This window comes from Notothenia coriiceps, unplaced genomic scaffold (assembly GCF_000735185.1).
Source record: "Notothenia coriiceps isolate Sejong01 unplaced genomic scaffold, NC01 NC01_scaffold00008427, whole genome shotgun sequence".
Taxonomy (NCBI): Eukaryota; Metazoa; Chordata; class Actinopteri; order Perciformes; family Nototheniidae; genus Notothenia; species Notothenia coriiceps.
The window spans coordinates 54,559-75,759 of record NW_011341128.1 but is presented as its reverse complement, the minus strand read 5'-3'; positions in this window follow the sequence as shown (position 1 = coordinate 75,759).

The window sequence follows — 21,201 nt, the reverse complement described above, 5'->3', positions numbered from 1 at the left end:
TAGTGGTTCATTTCCAGAAAGTCTTTGTAAACCTCTCCGCTGTCTTCGCTCTATATAAAGTGCAGCAGGGATGATATATGTTTGTAGTCCAACCACGGAAGTTAGTATCGCCCTGGTTTCCCGGACACTGACGTCGTAAGGCAAGCTGTTCAAAACTCTTAAGCTTGTGTTAACCACAGACTTCTTTTTTCCAGACATTCAAAACCCACTGAATTCCACAAAAAATGGAACCAAAAGTTGAACAACGCTAACTAATTTACAGGTTTTATGACTCATTCCTGCAGCACTCTATTGAGCTCAGCTTCTATTCACAGAGTAAAGGTACCTAGCAGCAGCAAGAGATGTGACAAGTGTTGGGGTAAAGGCAATGAAGACAATAGTGACAGACATGAAATCTGATCGACGTCAATTATCTCTACAAAAGGAACTACAGGCCAATTGATGTGTAAAGCATACACATTGGGTAAGGTATCTAATTAAGGCTCAGGATCTGTTTAATAGCGTAAAACAGTGACTGTTAAGGAAAAGTAATTCAAATTCTTGCTCCTTTAAAGCACAGTTGAATTTGATTGAAATGGTATCATTACAGTATTTTATCGGGGACTATTTGTATATCTTCACTAGATGTTACTGTTGCACCTCTGCTGCAATTTTCTGGGGTTTTTATACAGAGAAAACTCAATTATGACTGTCGTTGAGGTCAGTCACATTACACCATTACGTTTTGTCGCCACAGATTTGTGAAGAAGAAAAGATTACAGCAAAGGATACATTTGATGGATAAATGAATGTGTCGTAACAATGAAAGAATGAATTGCATGTCATTTCAAATATGGTCCTTGTTGTCAGGGGAAACAACTAAAACTGATTTTGCAGTTGGTCTGTTTCCAGCCTGAAACGCCCTAACATTACGTAACATTCATAACATTCTGTTCTTGTTAGAAAGAAAGAGAACGATGGTCTTTCCATCTTGGCAGGCTATCATAGAGAAGCCATCAGGCACACGACAGAAAGCGAAGAAAGATGAGGCAAAATGAATTAATAAGAAAGAAACTTCATAGTGGAATGTCTCTGCAGAAAACATCTAAAACTACAAATACTTGATTGTTTCAGTATTATTAAAGCTATTGTTTTGGATCTTGATTAGATTTTTTAGATAGAAATCTACAGTTTTCCTACCATTCTCTACTGTAACTATAAAACAGCCCCCTGTAATTTCCCCCATTAATAAAGAGACCAATGTAGACCGCTCCAAACCCGACCACATATAGACAGATTGGAGAAGGGAATGCTACATTCCTTCAGATTGGTACATTTGATATGATGGGGATTTTGTGGTTCAGGATGGGCCTCTATCCGTAGAGTTGAAAGGTCGCAGCCAGGAATCACAGTGCAAGGGGGGTCAGCTCACAGTTGGGACCGCAGGGGCTTCAGGTATTTGTGGAACGATTCATGGACCTGGGAAAGGAAGAAGGAATGAAGCGTTTGTTAAGTCCTGCACAAAGGAAGCCGTTATGGATGAATGGAAAGAGCAACATTTAATTTAGAATGATTACAAACAAATCGATAACCCTCATCCCTGAAGTACATTTGTTCACTTTCTGTCTGTGTCAATCTGCTAACCACAATGAACTGAAACCAATAGTTCTGCTAGGTAGCGGTAATTCAATCCATTAGATCTAACAAGCAATGTTATGAGTATCACCTGTGCCGTGACATTACTCTCATTCCACCCCTGTGACCCTGACTGACCTCTGTGGCGTTCAGTGGTGAGCGACGAGCCCACTCGAACAAGTGCTCATAGACGTTCCCATCATATCTTCCCAGGATTGAATTCAGCCTCTTGTCGTTGATGTCAAAGGAGTCCACCAGTGCCACAGCGTTGGGCCTCAGCTGAGACAGCAGCTCCTTGACACGAACAGAAACCTGCAGCACCTGGGGAACACTCAGCAGACCAGCCTGGAACAAAACAGATGGAGATGAGGATGAAAACGTTTTGCAGGATGTCTCTCTTCTACCCTAACTGAGAGGGAACAGACAGGAGAGACAGCGAGGCATGACATTTTATACTTTACTAAAGATATGAAGCTAAACTAATAAAACAAGCTCAATTGTCCTTTCTTAAATCTGCAACAAGGCCACCAGCCATGCAGGAATACAAATCCCACAAACAAAGAACCCATTTTCTTTGCTCAGAGACAAAGAGGGAACTGAGGTCGGGAACTTCTGAATGACAGCTGTAGGGCAGCCGATTTCTATAAATATGTATTTGTTACGTTTCCAAAACAATGAGCCACTCTTAACATCCGCATTAATTAGATCTGCCACACGGCACTTGTTTATTTAAAAAAATGTTGTTTTTTTAAGTGTTGCCTTTGCTCTATCCAAAACAGTTGTGAACATCAGGAGACTTCTTTATAACCAAATGTTGCTCCACATAAAACCTTGGCAACAATTGCTTGTTATTTTCACTTCAGCAATCTCTTGTCTGCGTGTGTTGTGTGTGAGCCCTGCAATCTGTGTAAGACTGGAACAGAGGATGCTAAAGATCAGGTTACATTTTTGCAGCTGCGCTAATAACGATCCATATCACCACTGATCGGGACCATATTGTTTCTCCACGTGATGATTTTCTGACCTGTAGGAAGTCTCCAGAGTTGTTTTTGATGCCATGCAGGGCGTACAGCAGAGCCAGGGTGGACAGCACCGAGTGTATCGCTGTGTCACCGATCTCCCCCAGCTTGTCAGTAAAGAGCTTCACTACGACATAGTGACAGTGGGCCTGGAGAAGGAAACAAATAAACTGATGGATGAGAAAAAAGATACTCATTGCAACAAATAAGAAATAATTGTAGAAATAATATGAACATGGGGAGGATTTGAGTTAGCTTTAAGCTGAATCAAAACAACATTTTTGATTTGGGAGCTCTGCGACAATCTTGAGCACATATGTGCTGAAGTTCAGGCCATATCTTGAGTGAACAGTGTATAAATGAACTTACATCTGAGGCTCTGACCAGGTCAATGGAGCTGTTGTTCCAGGCGTCCTCCTGGCACTTCCTGCGCTGCACCTCCTGCTGGATGCTCTTAGCTGCCAGCTCAACTAGACTACAAACACACACATAATCTGAATTTGTTATGACTGCTCTTATTGAGTAAGATTTAAAACTTGACTATCGTAAATCAAATCTCATGACAAACATAGAAGAAACTCCTAATACGCACACGTCCGACCTCTGTCCTGCTAACTTGTGAACAGGCAGACCACATGTTGTCGCCCTCCACCAGTCAGGCTTAGCCGCTGTTTGTCCTCACCGCACAGCTCACACTGACTGCCAAATGGATTTAGTTGTGACTAAGGCTGACAGTATGCAGGGATGTGATCAGGACAGCGTATCATGTCCGTGATGTTAAAAAAAAGGACTAAGACAGAAATATGGTTGACAGCTGAGAGCAGCAGATTTGGGAAAATCATAGGTGAATACCATAACTGAAGCTTTGGCCAAAACCAACACCTCAGATAAAAGTGTAACTAACAGCAGTCTTTAATTCAACATCTATCCCTACAGTACTTGTGTAAATCATTTACATTTAGCAGATGCTCATGCAATATTCAAACACTGAAAGGCACATTCTATGATCTTTACTTCATACATATTACATGCAACCATGAGCCAGGGTGGAGGGGTCAAAGCAGGTTAAAGATAACTACCGGTACTTGAAAATAAATAAAGCTTGAGGAAGTTTTCCCACAATCAATTGTCTAATGAATAAGAGGGAAATAATGTGAAATGGTAAAAGGCATTTCAAACTAAAAATACAGCCCAAAGCTTGAGAAACTAGATCATATTCCAGCTGTTCCCGTGTCTTACATGGCAGCTCTCTGTTTGTAGACCTCCACCAGGCTGGCCAGGTCGTTCACGTCCACCACGGTTGGCCTGGCAGCGACGGTCTGAGGCTGGACCCTCTGAAGGTTTGCGTCATTCAGATATGACACGGTGCCGCTCAGCTGCTGTCCTTCCTTAGCCTGCCGGTAGCTCTTCACCAGGTATCTGTAGAAGTGTTGAGCAGACACAGGTGATGGTGAAACAGCTAACACAGTTGTTTAGGCATTCTGCACATGGGGCTACTGTAAATCACGTGCCCTAAGATTACATTTCATATGAAAATGGTATAGAGTAGTTGGTCTTATAACAAGTTGAATATCAAAGATAGGGTTACCCTTTTTTTTTTCATCATATGCAAGACATTTAATAAACACAAAACCAGATTTCAAGGCTTTGGACCACCCAACAAGACATGTTGTGGCATTTTTCCACATCATACTAAATATATTCTTAGGGCATCAATGGGACATGGTGCCGCGCTAGCTAGCTGTACCCAATTGCTTTAGTTAGGTACTCTTTTTTCCAATTAACTTCTCTCTGTTATTATTTATTCAACCCAAATCCAAATCTGGTTCTTATATCTAACCTGTAGGCTTGTTTCCATTCACAACACTATTTTTTGTAACNTAGGGTAGAAAAGGAGATGTTATTTTCTCTGTAAAGTCTTCCTTGTTTTTACATGAAATAGGGAGTAGGTGGCCATATATAGGTTGTATTGAAGGCTAAGAAAAACAAGGAAGACTTTACAGAGAAAATAACATCTCCTTTTCTACCCTAATTGAGTCCAGTATACCAAACCACATCTAACAAGAATGTAGTGCCTGAATAATGAATATCTCATCTCCCTGATCTTATCAATCCTGGTTTCGGAAACCCCTGTGCCTTGCCACTTGCATACAGGGTTTTCCTGTGTCAAATCTTGTCATCACCTTCCTGAGTCACTTTGCTTCCATGATGTTATCTGTTTAACTGCTAAGCAATCACACTCCCAAAAAACAGTGTGCATTTCATTCTTTCACATTAACAACCCCGCTCTAGTAACAGGAGCACAGGCAGCTGGCTAGGCGGTTGGATTTTTTTTTCTCCAAGCATGCCAACCTTCGTTCCACAGAGCATGACACATTATCTCAAATTATTTGGAGGCTCCGGAAATGCTTTGAGTCCAAAGTCTCTGTGTATTCTCTGACAAAAGTGCAGGAAGTCGGTCATAACTACCATTGACATTTAACAAGTCATCTTCCTTCACGTTACTTGTGAGATCCACAAGGAGACCAACTGTCTTTCCTCTTGCTCTGTCTGGCACCTCATTTCATATCTTACAGTGAGGGAGAGTACACTACTTTGGCATTCTCAGTTTTAACAGCCATGCTGGGCCTGTCGACAAGACTTTCTCTGACCAAACGATCACAAGTTAGCTGTTTGCTATACATGTTCGCACCTCAGCAGTTCACAAATAAAAGAAAATACAGGGTAGCATATCCTACTTGTCCAGTGTAGTTATAAAATCACTCTTTTATGTGTACACACACTGTATGAATCATATTTGTAGATGAACTCTTTAGGACTGTGAGGAATTCTTTGACTAGGAGCCAAGCAGTTACTCAGGTATTGTAGCTGCATCTTATGCACGTTTGGGCATGCACACTCATGGAAAATGGTGCAATGTTTCAAACTGTCTCTCGAATGGTTGGATTTAAGCCAAGGTCCTTTTCACAGGGTTCCCGCGGGGGCTTAAAAAGTCTTAAATTTGATAATCTGAATTTAAGGCCTTAAAAAGGTCTTTATATATGACCAAAAAAATAAGAAAGATCTTAAATATGATTTAGAAGGTCTTAAAAATGATCCGATTTGAAAGGTAATTCTGTGTTGCGATCGCGTCTAAATGCGTTTTGGGGGAAATGTCCGGGCTGCAAAGTAACCAGTACGGTAAGAGCCTTTCAGTTCCCCCCAACAATTTGTATTGAATTAAATCAACATGGAACCAGTAATCACTAACTTTGTTTCCCCCGGCCCCTTATCGGAGAACACCCAGCTAGTAACCTAGCAACCAAGCTTTAGCTTGCGGCAGTCAGAAACTCATGTCTTCGAATCTACTTACAAATTAATATGGGGAAGTGTCACTTCAACCGTATTTGGTTGGAAAACATCTAATTTAGTGCTTGGTTGAAACCAGTGGAGGGGAACGTGTTTGAAGCCCGCCGCACCTTTTGCAAAAGAAATTAGCGTTTGTTTTGCTAATGTAGCGTTAGCTGGTGCAGCGTTAGCTAGTGCAGCAGCTCCCGCAACAACACTGGGGGACCACCGGGCGACCGAGAAGGGTCTAGCTGCGGCCGCGGACAGTACAGTAAACTTGACTACACGACACTACACGACACGCCCACCTGACACGACATTCCTTTGGCTGAGAAGGGTCTAGCTGCGGCCGCGGACGAGAAGCCCCTCACTGCAGTGCGCAGTGCTTCAATGAGCTCAACGTGGGCGGGAGCTCAACGTGGGCGGAGCTTCACAGATGACGCGTTGATTGGCGTTGCATCCTGTTTCCCGGGTANGCCAATAACCAACCAAGGTAAACCCCCCCCCTCAGCTTATCACCCGAATCTCCTCCTAGAGCACCATTGTGTTCTTTTTAACCAAATATCTCTCAGAGGGGCGTGGGGAGGGGCTTCTTATTTTCATCTAAAGTAACAGACAGAGAATCAGCTCTTTTGAAACAGGGCTGAAACAGAGGGGTTTATGGGATACTGCAATGCACGATCTGTTTGGTATTTCGAGCCAAACACTTCAGAGACATGTTTTTATATTTCTGAGACCTATAATATATTGATGAAAAACAGTATAATAGGGGACCTTTAATTTAAATTAGTAATTCCTTTTCGCATATGGGCGCTGTCATTTAGAAGTAACATTAATAGAAGAAGAGGAAGTAGTTGTGAGGGAACATTTTCAGCTGCGGATTAATACACATTGGATGTGCTAGTGAGTTACTCCGGCAGCAGGAGGGAGTATGTAGGATTAACTAAAAATAAACTACAGAGCCCATGTTCACTGTAACGAGAAAACATGTCACCCACTGCGACAGCGGGGCTCACTGATGTCTTCTCAGAGTTTTTAAACAACAAAGGAGCACACAGAAATAAGCTACGGTATATAAAACTTGTTAATACGACAAATCAGTGTCAGCTTTGGTCTTGTTGAGGGATTTGTTGACAGTGGTCAAATCGTCTGCTTAAAGACAATGTTAGAGAATGTAGAGCTGCATCATAGAGATAGCAATATCTTGAATAAACACAAATCAGATGTAGGGCAATCACCTTGTGTTCCAACGAGCACCATGGGGACCTCAGCTGTGTTCCTGTAGCTGGATAGGCGCAAGAAGTAATTGTAGACTGTCTGGAAGCTGATCTCATCCTCCAGGCTGAAGACGAACACGACCGCATCCACCCAGGCAGCAAACTGAGGACGGAGCAGAGAGATGTTGAAGGTGAAATATAAGCTGCCTCATGATTGCACAAGAGCATTCACACAACAGATATTTATCGTCTGGGAAACATAGCTTTTTGTTACTTTATTTGGATGTTCACTGTGCAGAATGACGAGCATCTTCATCATCCATCTGCTGGAAAGGTTATGTTTGTCTATGCTCACTTTCATTAGGAGTTTAAGAAGTGTGCGCACCAACAACATCCCACATCAAAACTAGTGTGGAAGCCAATCATGATGTAATATGCAGAAACTTTAGCAGCAGTATTAACTGGGACTTTTCAAAGTTAACTTTCTCTCTGCCAGTAAGTGCATTTTCTGTACAGTGTATCATATATTAGCACATTCATAGATCCTAGAAGGAGAGACGTTAATGTAATGGTTTTTAATAATGCAATTTAACTTTTTGGTGGACAAAACGATTGAGACAGAAATTATTTAATAAAAATGATTTCTTAAAAGCACATTTTTAATTAATGTAATTTGTTCTTTAATGGCTCCCTGAAATAGGCTATGTATCTTAGATGGAGAGAGTTTAACTAGTATGTGTTACCGGAATTCACTCCAGTGAAGTTCCCACATACAGACAGAAGGGGGCAGTGTAGCAACAGCCATGGTGAGTTCTTGATCATAGGCAAATAAATGCTTTTAGGCGATATAAAAGTGACTGATTAAACACAACCACTGCATTTCATCTATTTTCTGTATTCCCACTGCTACCATAATCTAGGAATGTTTGTATTTGCTCATCTCATATATTCACAATCCATAGTTTATGATCAAACAGGGGAGAGATGTCGCCCTTTAGTGCAGGAAATCAATCCTAATCAGCATGCATTGTGGGAAAGACGCTACAGAACCCAGAGTAGTGCTTGCAGTGACAATCAAGGGATAACTATTCCCCCACAATGCCTTCGTGTCCATCGAGCTTTCACCCCACCCAGACCCCCCCCCATAACGTATGAATGGCAAATCAAGCCTCCAAGCCACAACTCTGCTCAGCCTCCTGTGAGAGTGAACATAATGGAGGCCTTTAATTACGCCAATAATTACACAGGCAGCTTAAAACTGAACCAAACACATTTCTATTCCCCTAATCTCACTGAGCATAAGGCAAGTGGACATTTGGAGATTTGCCAGGGTTGGTATCAGTAGCTGCTAATGGAAATGCATGGTCAAATCACACTGAGATTACATGTGACAGTGCTAGTAGTGGAAAGTAACAGCATACATTTACTTAAATACTGTACTTAAAACATGCATTCACTGTTTTTGAGACACTTAAAACAAGAACACACCAATCTTTTGAGTTGATATGGTGAATGTGTTGGCAGATAGTTGCTCATTTACACATTGGGCAGACACAATGCACACAATGTTTACAATAATGCTGTGTTTCATTACTGCACATATCTTATTCCAATTTCTACGATTTCAATCATATTCAATGTAAATACTGCTATATTCTTTGAATGTTATTATAGTTTTCTATCTGTGCTTTTAATTTTTGTTTTATTTTTAAGTATGCACCACAACACCAAGTCAAATTCCTCGTATGTGTTAACCTACCTGGTAATAAACCTGTTTCTGATTCATACATTTATTTAAATACTGTACTTAAACATGGTTTCACTATTTTTAAGCCACTTAAAACATAAACACACCAACCTTTTGAATTGATATGGTGACTTTGTTGCTTTTGTACCCATTGGGAAGACACAAACAACATTCAAAGTTGTAATTTGACCTTCAGACAAACTAAAGTGCTATTTACTCTTTATTATTCTATAGCTATTTTGGTCTGAACTAACTCCTGAAGGAAATATCTGGCTCATAAAACACTCAGTGTGTTCCCCAGGTAGACGCCACCATTATCTGTCTGCAGTGTGACGCTGTTGAGAAGGTATTGTGCAGTGTCAGAATTTAGTGAAGACCACTTTTTTTTTTTAAAAGGTAGCTCCATTAATCTTAATATTTCAAATACGCACAGGGGGATCAGGTGCAGAGTTTGACCACAAAAAAATGTTTTGGCTGGGCCTACCCATTGATCTGTTGCTGCCCCTTAAGTGCTTTTGGAAGAACAGGCAGAGTGCTGTCCCGCTGCTCCAAACTGTCCTGCAGAGAACCAATGGTCCGTCTCTAACAGTTCCTGCCTGCATGACAGTTTCTGTCTGACACGTCTTGAAGCTTTGGCCTTAAGAGACGTTTTTTCAGGATTAACACTCTGACTAGTGTTCAAAACACAACATTATATTGATTCTTTGGGCAACTTTAGAAAACTCACAAAATCTGCCAGGATAGGATTTTGATTCGATTCAGGGGGCTGTGATCAATAAAAACCACATCATACGCCCATTTCACTAATTCAGTTACCTTTATATCGACTCGCAAAAAGTAAAATATGATGTGACTATTTTAAGACTGGGCTCACTTTATTTTAATTAAAAATACTCCATACTTTTAATTTTAAAAAATGTTTTAAGTGCCACACTTTCATGCGCTTGGACTGAAATGGTGAGACGCGCAATGGGAATTATTGGTGTTGATGTTTTCACAGGGTATATGCAGGAACCCTGAAGTCAAATGTAATACCTTTTAAGAACTTTTGTAAGACCCTTTCCATACATTTTAAGACCTCATCGCCACTTGGAGTTTTAACCGGTTACATTGGCGACACATTTTACCTCACATTTACTATATACAGTATTGATTGTCCTTCCTCCTTATCTTCCAACCATTTGGACGCTAACTTGCATTTCCCCATAACGCTGTTGTTTAACAACCGGCGTAAACGGAGCTTCGCGCGCTATCAAGCAGTGAGCGTGCGATGTCCTGTTCAGATGACGTCGAATCCAACGGGATGCCATAAATAAACTACACAGAATCACACTACACACCTACGCAATGATTACATTCAGGCAGACTGTAGAATACAACCTCTTTGGACAATTGATATACTTATTGAAAACAAGCTATAAAATGTAATACCTTGGAAAATGCCGTTTAATACTTTTTAATAGCCTTAATTTTCACTATCAACTTTTAATACTTTTTAAGACCCCGCGGACACCCTGTTTCACTTTGATTATATTGTATTGTAGATATTGAATTGTGCATCGTGGTTAAACCCCTTACCTGCAATTCTGGAGGCCCTCCCTCATCTCTGATCAGAAGTAGGTAGCTCTGTCCATCCACCACTATTTCCTTCTTGAACCGTCCACCTGAGGAAGAGACATTTGTTAATTATTTTTACTGAAAAGGTTTGTTTCAAGGTCATTCTTATAAACATGTTAAGTCTGGCCATAGCTGCTGCAGGATGATATTGTTAATTTTTTTAAGATAGCTGCCCACCAGGGGGTTCCCAAGCAGAAAAAGACTGCAGAGCCATTTCACACTCATTAATCATAAAAACAATGAGGACATCCTGGATACCACACTTAATTTCAAAACACAGTTTGACATGGCTCTTAAAGTTTGAGACATGTATGAGACTAAGTGCAACCCTCCATTTAGTCCCCTGAATGTTTTGCCATTAGGATTGTATGCCAACAGGAAACCAGGTCTCTCTGGAGCCAATTACGTGGGCGAGAAATGGCCATTTAGCGTGTCTAATGCACAGCTGCTGAGGGAACAGGTTCAGAGCCACAGCCACAAGTCCTGGAGAGGCCAGACTTTCTCTACAAAAACATTATCAGGTTCAGTGCATCACTTCTCTGCGTGATATTCAGAGGGTTAGAACATTGGTTTTCACAGCATTAGCATAACTCATTACACCTTGCAATAAAATGATAAGTCAAGGAGAGTAATTTCAGAAAAGAGACTAAAGGAGAGAAGAGGGGATGGGAGATACAATCAGAGGCGAAACACGTCTTTGCTGACGCGCCTCGGGTCACAGCATGTCCACTAGAGAGAAGTGGGGAGCGAACACTGCTCAGCCTTGAGTTTCTCCCTTTTTAATTTCTTCTCTGATAGAAATGCCTATTCCTTGCCTCTAGCTAAAGCTGGCTGCAGATAAAGAAGAGATCAGTGGGAGAACTATGCAGTAAATTAGATTTCGCATATCATTTGAATAGTTTGAGATTCCTGCAGAGATTAAAAACATTCAAATGAGAAAGTTGTGAGAATATAAATGTCCCTAGGAGTGAAATGGTGCCTTATGAATACGAAAATATGCTGAAAGCCATTTGACAAAACTGAATAATGCACAAATTTGACAAGGTCTGGGAAGGATTTTTTTTTTTTATTTATCAAACAAAATGCTGCAGTGGATGTGACCGCAGAATAAAAGTACACCTGTTACAGATTTTCGAGGAGTTTCATAAGCAGACACGTTGGCTAAGATATTCATGTGGTTAGATAATAGACGGAGATCGGGGATCCCAGAGATCAGCCTTTCAAGCTCTGTAATTCTTGATTCTCTCTGCAAACCTGCATTTCAAGAACTCCAGCTCTTACATCACAGAGGAGCTGTAAGGGTCATACAGTAGCCGAGCCCTGTCATTTTTAATAGGCGGACAGTATTCCTGTCTCAGCAGGCAATACATATCCACTTGAGCCACACTTCCACCCGGTTAAGTCCACTTTAGCCCGCTTGGCAAATAAGGGATTCTCCCAGCCTCTGAAGTCCTGCTGCATGCTGGTTGTGTAACAGAGAGATTCACGTACCACCAGCCAGCTTTTCTTTTCTTTTTTTTTTATTCAAGTTACAGAGCTTTTTGGGGGATTCAGACAAAGGACTGAGAAACGATGTGTCTGCATGTCTCTGAATCCCGTTTAAAAAAGGGAAAAAAGATGAGGAGGATCTCGTTACACAGTGAGAAAAACTGGATCAGAATGAAACAGAAACCAAAGATTTATCAGAATACGGAGCTTGGCAGCACGTTCACACGCCACGACAGATTATGGAAAGTCTGTCTGAAATCAGTATCTGTACTGAAAGCATGCGGCTCCGGTGAAAACATGGGTGGAATTTGAAGTAAACATTTCAGTTGTGTAATCATCCAGGATGCAGTTTTCTTTATATAGAGCTGAGCCAATACAATGCATCCAAAGATCCTGTGCTGTGAATAATAAAAAGAGTGAGGCAGGCTACAATACCTCTTTTAACACTTTTCTACATCACGACGAAAAAAAGCAATTATGAATCATTTCAATGTGTTGCTCAGCCTTACATGAAAAGAGGCGACTAACAACCTTGCAGACAGCCTACAGAGAGACGGCGAGTTGGTAGGCACGGTTAACACGCAGTAAGCATACTCTGCTTACACGGAGGCTTAGACCTTGACACAGAGCCACAATCCAACGGAGCTCCATCCGGTGTTGCTATGGAAACACACCCCAGTGTCTTTTTTTTTTTTTTTTAGATATCATAGCAAAAGCCCAGGAAAAAATGACTAAAGAAACAGCCATCACTGAACCTTCCTCTGCTGGGAAACGCTTCTGCGATGTAAAAACTCAATCTGGAGTGAAGCCATTAACGTGAATACAAAACAAAGAGTATGTTTACGATGTTGTATTTTAGTTTTGCCTCTGTGTTTAGTCTCCTGTCTGTCTTTAACTTTGTGGGGTAGTGTTACCACTGAACAGGTCTCTCTTGAAAATGAGACCTTGTGTCTAAATGAGATTTTACACCTGTATAAATAAAGGCTAAATAAAAAAAAATTCAAAGGACATATCTGAGCTGACATGTTTCCTTGATTACAGCGAAATATGCTTGTTCTGTTCTTTTAGCATTTCCAACATTGATTTCTCAAGGACTAATTAAGCTATGAGGATTCTTTCTCCCTCAGTGCAGCATAATGCCAGAAACTAATTATGCGCTTCACGTCTCATCCTCCCTATAATTACAGTAAAAAGAAACACTACAAACCCTTCAGAAATTATCAGTTAACTCTGGATTTGCTAACATGCTTCTGGATTGGATGAGAGGAGGAGTAACATGTCAGGCCAGAAGGGGGGGCATTCTCATTATGATTTTGCTGATACATTTAAGAAAATCAGATTTTTAAATCTCAAGAGTCAATTAAAATGGCGAGGGGTCCCTTTCTGGAAATAAACCTTTCCAAGCATGGTAAACTGGCACGCTCTCCATCAGGACATCCAGGATGCAAACAGTCCCTGATGGTTGTAAAACGATGAATTTACAGCCATTGAGAAATGATGGGGTTTAGTTTTCCTTTTCTAATTAGTAAGGAGTAATCTTCACAGCCCTTACTCACTGGAAATGTTATGCTTTGTCGTGAAAAACACAGAAATCTATAAGAATGAATCCAGGCAATTATCAATGTTGGCATCAGGAAGCTTGATTCTAATCATTTAGTTATCTTTAATATACATGTATTAGACGCAGGGTTTCCCACACATAAACTATACTTGGGCGGGCCGCCCAGGTATATTAACGGCCGCCCAAGTATATTTTGCAACCTATTTTTTTTTTTTTTATAATAATAATTGTTTTTCTTTCTTTTTTCCGTCCGCGACCACGACGCCATCTGCGATCGATTAACTTGTGGACAATGATCCCTCGCTCTACGCCTCCTGTACCCAGTGGCCTGGCCTGTTAAGTGGCCTGCCTCACACAGGGTGACTGGCTGTCCACATGATGTGGCCTGCCGACATGGCCACTGTCATACAGTGTCATACTGTCAATCAAAGCCCTCGAATGGTCTCTGTGTGTCATTCAAGCTCGGGATAACCTCAGCTCAGGTGAGGTAAAGGACTCTTGAGTGTTTAGATAGTTAACTTAGTCTAAGTTCTCAGTGGGTCTCAAACGGTTTGGTCACCATTTATGTAAACACATATTTCCATTTGAGGGGGTAGTAATTAGTAAAATATGCATGAATAAAAAATAAAAAAGTTAACTAGGGGAAAAAAGGTAAGATGCACTTTATGATTATTGAAATGTATACAGTTCTGTTTCATATAGGTGTTTCCATAGATCTAGTCTCTTTATTTTCCCCTGAAATTGCACCAGATTGATGCATTTAACTCATTTTAACTAAAATCTTACCGGGGGAGCATGCCCCCGGACCCCTCTAGAGGATTTGAGGTCCACCCCTACTTAAAATCACATGGATAGGTTCCTAAATACATTTACCATTTTTGTTAAATAGTAACCCATGTCCATATGTTTATTTGTGGGTAGTAGATTTAAACTATAGGGCTATCACTATGGGCCCTGCCTNGACAAAACGGCATAGACTAAGACAGACCGGTCTACTAAATTCATTTAAAACATAATATGTTCTAAGAAGATAAAATGTACTTTTAGCTGATGAGATATAGGGACAGTTCACAATGGCTATCGAAGTGGTTGCATGCTTGTTGTGCTCGTTTTCATATTGTTTGATGCTGGCAGCGGCCAGGGTGGATTTGTCCAAGTCATCCAAAAGAGGAGCCATGGCCTCACGGGCTGAGACCTATTCTGGAGCGTTGTAAACAACATTTTCTGCATAAAAGACAAGCAGGAGGTCTCCGAGGTGACCATGGTCACTCATGAGCTTTTAGAACTCTGCGGAAGTTTTCCAAACATATTTTAGTTTAAAACAAGGTTTGTCCTCGATGCCAACTCAAGACATAATTCGAGGCCATATGTTAATGGTCGGCTGTCCCCACAGGAGGTTATACTTGTGAAGCTGCTGGTACTCTCGTGCTTTTGCACATGACGTGCAGGGCTTATTCACTTGGCGGCCACACGGACGGCTCTATTTTCATGAACTTGGTGGCCCAGCCAATTCTAAATGACAGGAGGCACAGTGATAAGAGACATACTGCAAGTTGGCGAAATATTGGACAGCTCATAGAGTTAGAATAAACTTAAGAAAGTCTTTATGCTACGCATATATCGCGTTCCAGATGGTGCAACCTCTAACAAAAGCATAAGTACAAGACACGTTGTGCATCGCCAGGCCTCTAGTAAATGCACGGATCCTGATCAATGTAAAGACTATAAGACTACATTCCATACCATTTAAACATCATACGCCACCTTCCAAAATTTAAACCCAGTTACATTGGCGACAAAACCTTTACCTCACATTACTAATAGTATGGATGTCCTTCCCTTATCTTCCAAACCATTGGCAGACACAGATTGCATCCCCACACACATAACAATGTTGTTAACACCAAAGTAACGGACCTTCTGCGGCTATCAGGTCAGTGAGCGTGATCCTTTCAGACATGAATCCAACATCCCACCACCCACAAATCAACTACACAGAACACTACAAAAAACACACGCATGATTAACTCTCCACACAGACTGTAGAAACAACCTCTTTGGACGACTTCAAATATATAAAACAAGCCACAACATTCAATACCTTGGAAAGCGTTAAACTTCTTATAATAGCTTAATTCGCTAATTTATTATCACTTTATGCTAGCTTTTTAAGACCCAGCGGCACACCCCTGACACAATTGCATGTATTTCGCAGAAAACAGAGGACAAAATGCTAAATGCTAAAAAAAATACATCACACCATCTCGTTATCGTACATGTTATTTTCAAAACAACCAAAGAGCTGCATGAAACACCTGATTTGGGAAACAAATCCCAACACCAGGGACGTGCACAGACATTTTGGGGCGGTGCAAGGAGAAAAAGGCAATTCCCAGTAATCATTTATAAAAAAAAGTGTTTTAAAACTAAAATTAAATATATTGCACATCTCTGAACCTTACTGACCAATTTATTTTAATACCCTCAACACTCCAGCACTGTTAATACTCACAGTAACTAAAAAAATAAATGGCTGTACTTATATAGCGCTTTATCCAGTCTTTAAGACCCCTCAAAGCGCTTTACATACTACATGTCATTCACCCATTCACACCCATTCATACAGAGCAGTGTACCTTACTCTAGGACCTAACATTCACACACATTCACACACCGTTGGCCATGCCATCGGGAGCAACTCAGGGTTAAGTATCTTGCCCAAGGATACATCGACATGTTGACTGCATGGGCTGGGATCGAACCCACAACCTTCTGGTTGAAAGACGACCACACTCCCTCACAGCCACAGTCCCTCACAGCCACAGTCGCACTTTGACGTACTGGCAGATAGAAGATTGTGATGAACTTTTATGAGAATGTCATTTCATCTACTTTTTTCAAAATCATCTTTTATCTGCTGCACAGTAAAACGTCACAGCTAACTTCTGTGCAGTTTACTGTGGACTTGGGAGCCGTGCAGTACCAAGCGTACTGAAGTAAAAAGGGTCAAATGGTTAGAAAGATGTAGCCTTCCAAACTGGCAAACTTTCAACCTTTATTTACACCATATCCTCCAGGCGAAGCAATCTTTCTTTTTATATTTGCCATTGCACTTCCATCCCAGTGCGGATTCAGACAATATTATCAGAAAAAAGATCAACAACATAACACACTGCAACAACAACAACTGATCCGTCAAGTTATTTTGAGGGAGCAAAAGGACAAAATAAAATAAGGTAACTGTTTCTTCTCATGAAATACAGGCATTGGCTAGTTTTCTTATTTACAACTGATAGTAAATAGAACTATTTTGTGTTAGGGACAATTTCAACGATCAGCTCAATGATCAATATAAAAGTAAACAGCAAATAGATCCAGAATATAACACATTCAAAATATTCCCTTTTTCTCCCTTATTTGCTCATATCCATATTTTTACATAACATATTTAAAATGTATAAAAACACAACTTCCAAGAAGTGATTGTGAAACACCTATGGTAAGTAAAATATACGCAGCCCATTTGAATATAAAGTGTCAACACAGTACAATCGCTGAACAGGACTGAGTTAATCCATTTCAACAGACAGTCATTACCAGGCTTGATTCAACTCGTTTGACATTTAAAGACTTAGTCTAGATAATCACACTTAAAAAAAAAAGACCACAATGAAGAACAATACAAACCCTCACAACTAAAAACACAAATGACAACTCTACAAGCAGTGCCAGTTTCCCACAGGGATGGAGTACACAACTATGTGTCATAACAACTATGAGAACAAAGACCACCTTCCTGTTTTGGATCATGTTTTCTCACCATCTGAACCCCCCAAGAGGAAGATATAATCTCCAACATGAGAGAGTAGACTCTATGTCTCCAGGCAACAAGGTGTGTAATACCAGGTGAACCCCCCCATACTCCCTCCCCATGTCTAAACATAACAATTAAAGTGCTCACAGTCAACAGGCAGTCATCGTAACAGTAAGCCTGTGTGTTGCAGCAATGATGCTTTGCTTTTGAGCTTGAGGTAGGGCCGCTCGATTATGGCAAAAATCATAATCTCGATTATTTGGGTCAATAATTGATATCGCGATTATTAAAAACGATTATCCATTTACTTTGAAAACATCAATTTATTGGAGAAAAAACATTTGAACAGTATGTTTTTAACAGTTGATTACACTGAACTTTAAGTATAATTCAACTGAAAAACCAAAGCAAAAAAAAGTAATACAAAAAAAAAAGTAATAATAATAAAAAAAAGAATAAAAAATGTTTCGATTACGTTGTTTTCGTAATCGTTGCAAGCCATAATCGTAATTGCGATTCAAATACGATTAATTGAGCAGCCCTAGCTTGAGGCGATGCTAATATGTAAAGAATGACAGCATAAGGTCACTTACACTGTCACCATACAATAAAACATGTTTGTAATGTATCTTCAAATGTATGCTAAAAGCCTGCATGGCTCATAGCTAGGTAGACCTGAGCCACAAATTCCTTATCCCACTACAATTCAAGTAAAAACACCCCCTGCTAAAATGTTTGCTTATTTCTGACCTCTATGCACAAAGAGCCTTGTGCTCCTCTAAGTGTCTCACTTGTTGTGGGTGAGGAGAAAAGTTCATCCCTCACAGAAGGGCCTTTCAGCAAGCATTGTGTGGAGCAGGGTAGTCTTTAAACAGCACGCCCCATGTTAAGCCCTCTCAGTGTGGGTTTGACATGTCTGAACAAGAGCGAAGACACCCATCTGATTCAGTATCAGTTCACTCCTGTGAAACAATATCAGATTAGACTGCTTCCTAATTTACTTGGATTTCCTGTCATTATGGTTGGATTTATATTTTCCAGATGCAATCTATACATTGACATCATGATTTGTATTTATGTTATTTTCTAGTAATTGGAGGGTTGGAAAAAGTGAACATTGACAACACATTGCTAGTTGTCAAACACAGTGAAAGGTTCCAGTCTTTAGCACGTATTACTGCAACATTAACAAGTAACGAATAAAAAGAGAAATAAACCTAAACAACAAAGAGTTAGAGTTTAAATCAAGTAAAAATAACAACAACAAAAACTGCTAGATACCCAGATGTTTTTCTCCCATTTTCCATATAATAAATGTTTCAAAAAAGGATAATTAAAAAGGTAAATCCATAGATAATGGAGGAGAACTAAGTATCATTCAAAAGAAACACATAAATGGAGGCTGCCCACTTGGGCTGCTGCAGACCCATTATTATTGATCATAACAACACCATTTATGTTTCAAGACCGAAAAGAAGAAAGGAAAATGAAATGATGGGCTTTTACACAAAATTGGACAGTACCTAACATGTGCATTAGAAGTCTTTTAACCAAATCATACATTTCCTCTCAGACACACACCCATTACAAACTGTAACAGAGAGAATGTCTATTTTTAAATCCTTGGAGTAGATACAATACAACCAGTTTGCTCCCATGCAGGCAAAAAGAAAAACCTAATTGAAACCATGTGCTCTGTGTTACGTCACTCTTTAAAAATGAGCATCCCTACATTACCGTGTCCCAGAATGCCTATGGAAACAGAGAGCCCCCGCGGTTGTGATGCTTAGAAAGGACACCGGTGTCTTTGTCTCTGTGAGGGGGAAACTGCGTTGCTAAGCTTGTTTGTTAGAGTTTTCACTTCACTGCTCATGTCCACTCAGATAAAAATGACCATTCAGTTTGAGGGCAGTGAAACACAATCACCCAACACCCCCCACACCACTTATTCCATTTCATGAGAAAAGAAAATGCAAAGCGAGCACAAACTATGAGCGTACAGTGGTTTTCTGAGTGTGTGTGCATGTGCATACATGCAGGCATTTTTACGTGCAGTGATTTTGAAGTGGTTTTTGGAATTAGAGGGGACAACCTTGAGGTCAAAACTTCCGCTCTCCACCAAACGTCCAAACATGCTTTCCCACTGTCAGAAATTATAGAGTGAGACTTCAGCTAGCAATCAGTCGTTCCCTTATATGCCAACCTCAGGACCAACCAACATTCTGTGTGACTACTTTTACCATGCCTGTCTTGACAAAACGATCCCGTATCGTCTTCCAATTGTGCGCCACTCTCCAAAACCTTTTCCACAGACCACAACCCAGTCCGAGCTCTTATATCTGTTCCTTTAAGCTCCCAAACACCAACGTCTAAATCTGATCAGAGGAAAGTAAGAGACAAATACAATCCGCAGAGAACTAGGTAAAAACGTTTATGTCATGTCCCTCTAATGAGTTCTGTTTAGCCTGCCCTACTTAACGCTATATGCCTTGTGTTGTTTACCAACAGCCAGGCATTGATCCTTTCCCGTGAAATAAATAAGGAGATTTGCAAATCGGGTTTAAAAGGATTTTGCAGAACAATGCAGGGTGACTCATTCTTCTCTTAACTCTAAATTGAGTGAGTATGACTGATCTTTTCTGATACTCAAAACAGTGCATGTGAACAAACTGATGACAATACTGCATACAAAGTAGAGGGTGATTTACAAATTGCATACCAATTCAATTTAAAAAAACAAAGGTTTGAGTGTTTATATGGAAGGATCCTCACATACTTGACAACAATAACAATGAAAAAAATGTACCCTAGCTGAGATTTGCAGAGATAGATCAAATATGAGTTGTTATCAGATGTTCCTCTACTCTAGCTCACAGTGTATCACACCATTACTTTTCAATATCTTGCTGTCCCCATTTGTCTCCAACAAGTGAGAGGTCGATATCACAGTGTTACTGTTTGAAATAATCTATTTGTCTTCAAGATAACCCCTGCTGGTTTGAAGGAAATAGGCAAATGCATTTTTTTTAAACAAATGTATCTGCAGATTTTGAAGCAAGTATTATAATTCCAACTGCAAGGAAAAGTTAATACAATAAATATTGCTGCCAGGAATTGAGAAGGAGTGAAAAACACAAAGCAAGGGAACAAAGCAAAGGGAATTCCATCCTTATAAATAAATATCATGTCAGATTCGAGATTAAAGGAGAATGGATGACACACATGGGGGATTTCTTTGAAATTACCAATGGGTAACGACAAGCCAAGGGCAAGTCAGAATGCATACGCATCAGTGAGCACTTTTCTGTCTACTGGATCCTGCAGTCACCATATCAAAATACTTAAAAGTTATATCTACAATCCCATTCCTGGTGTTTCAACATTCACTAGATTGCTCACCACCTACGCGGCATGGAAAGCCACCCCTCCTCCAACCCAAAGACCCCCAGAGAGCCCCATCTCAGCACATGGCTCACTGATCACTCATGCCTCTACGGGCTCGACAGAGTGGCTTTGTTCATCCACAGGTGGGGGTGGGGACGCGGTCTGCACACCTCAAACCCATCATCCTGTATCTCCCTTCCCCCAAGCCTCACCAGATTTAGGAGTTATCGTCAGGAAACACTTGAACCGAGTGTGTGTACGCGCATGTGTGTGTGTTTAGTTTTGTGAGGGCTGGGATTCAGCTTTCTGGATTTAATTTTGGAGCAAACACTTAGACAGGTACCAACAGGCGGCGAGACCCGCCCAGGGCATTGAACACCTAACTTTACTCAGACTGATCGGCACACCTACAT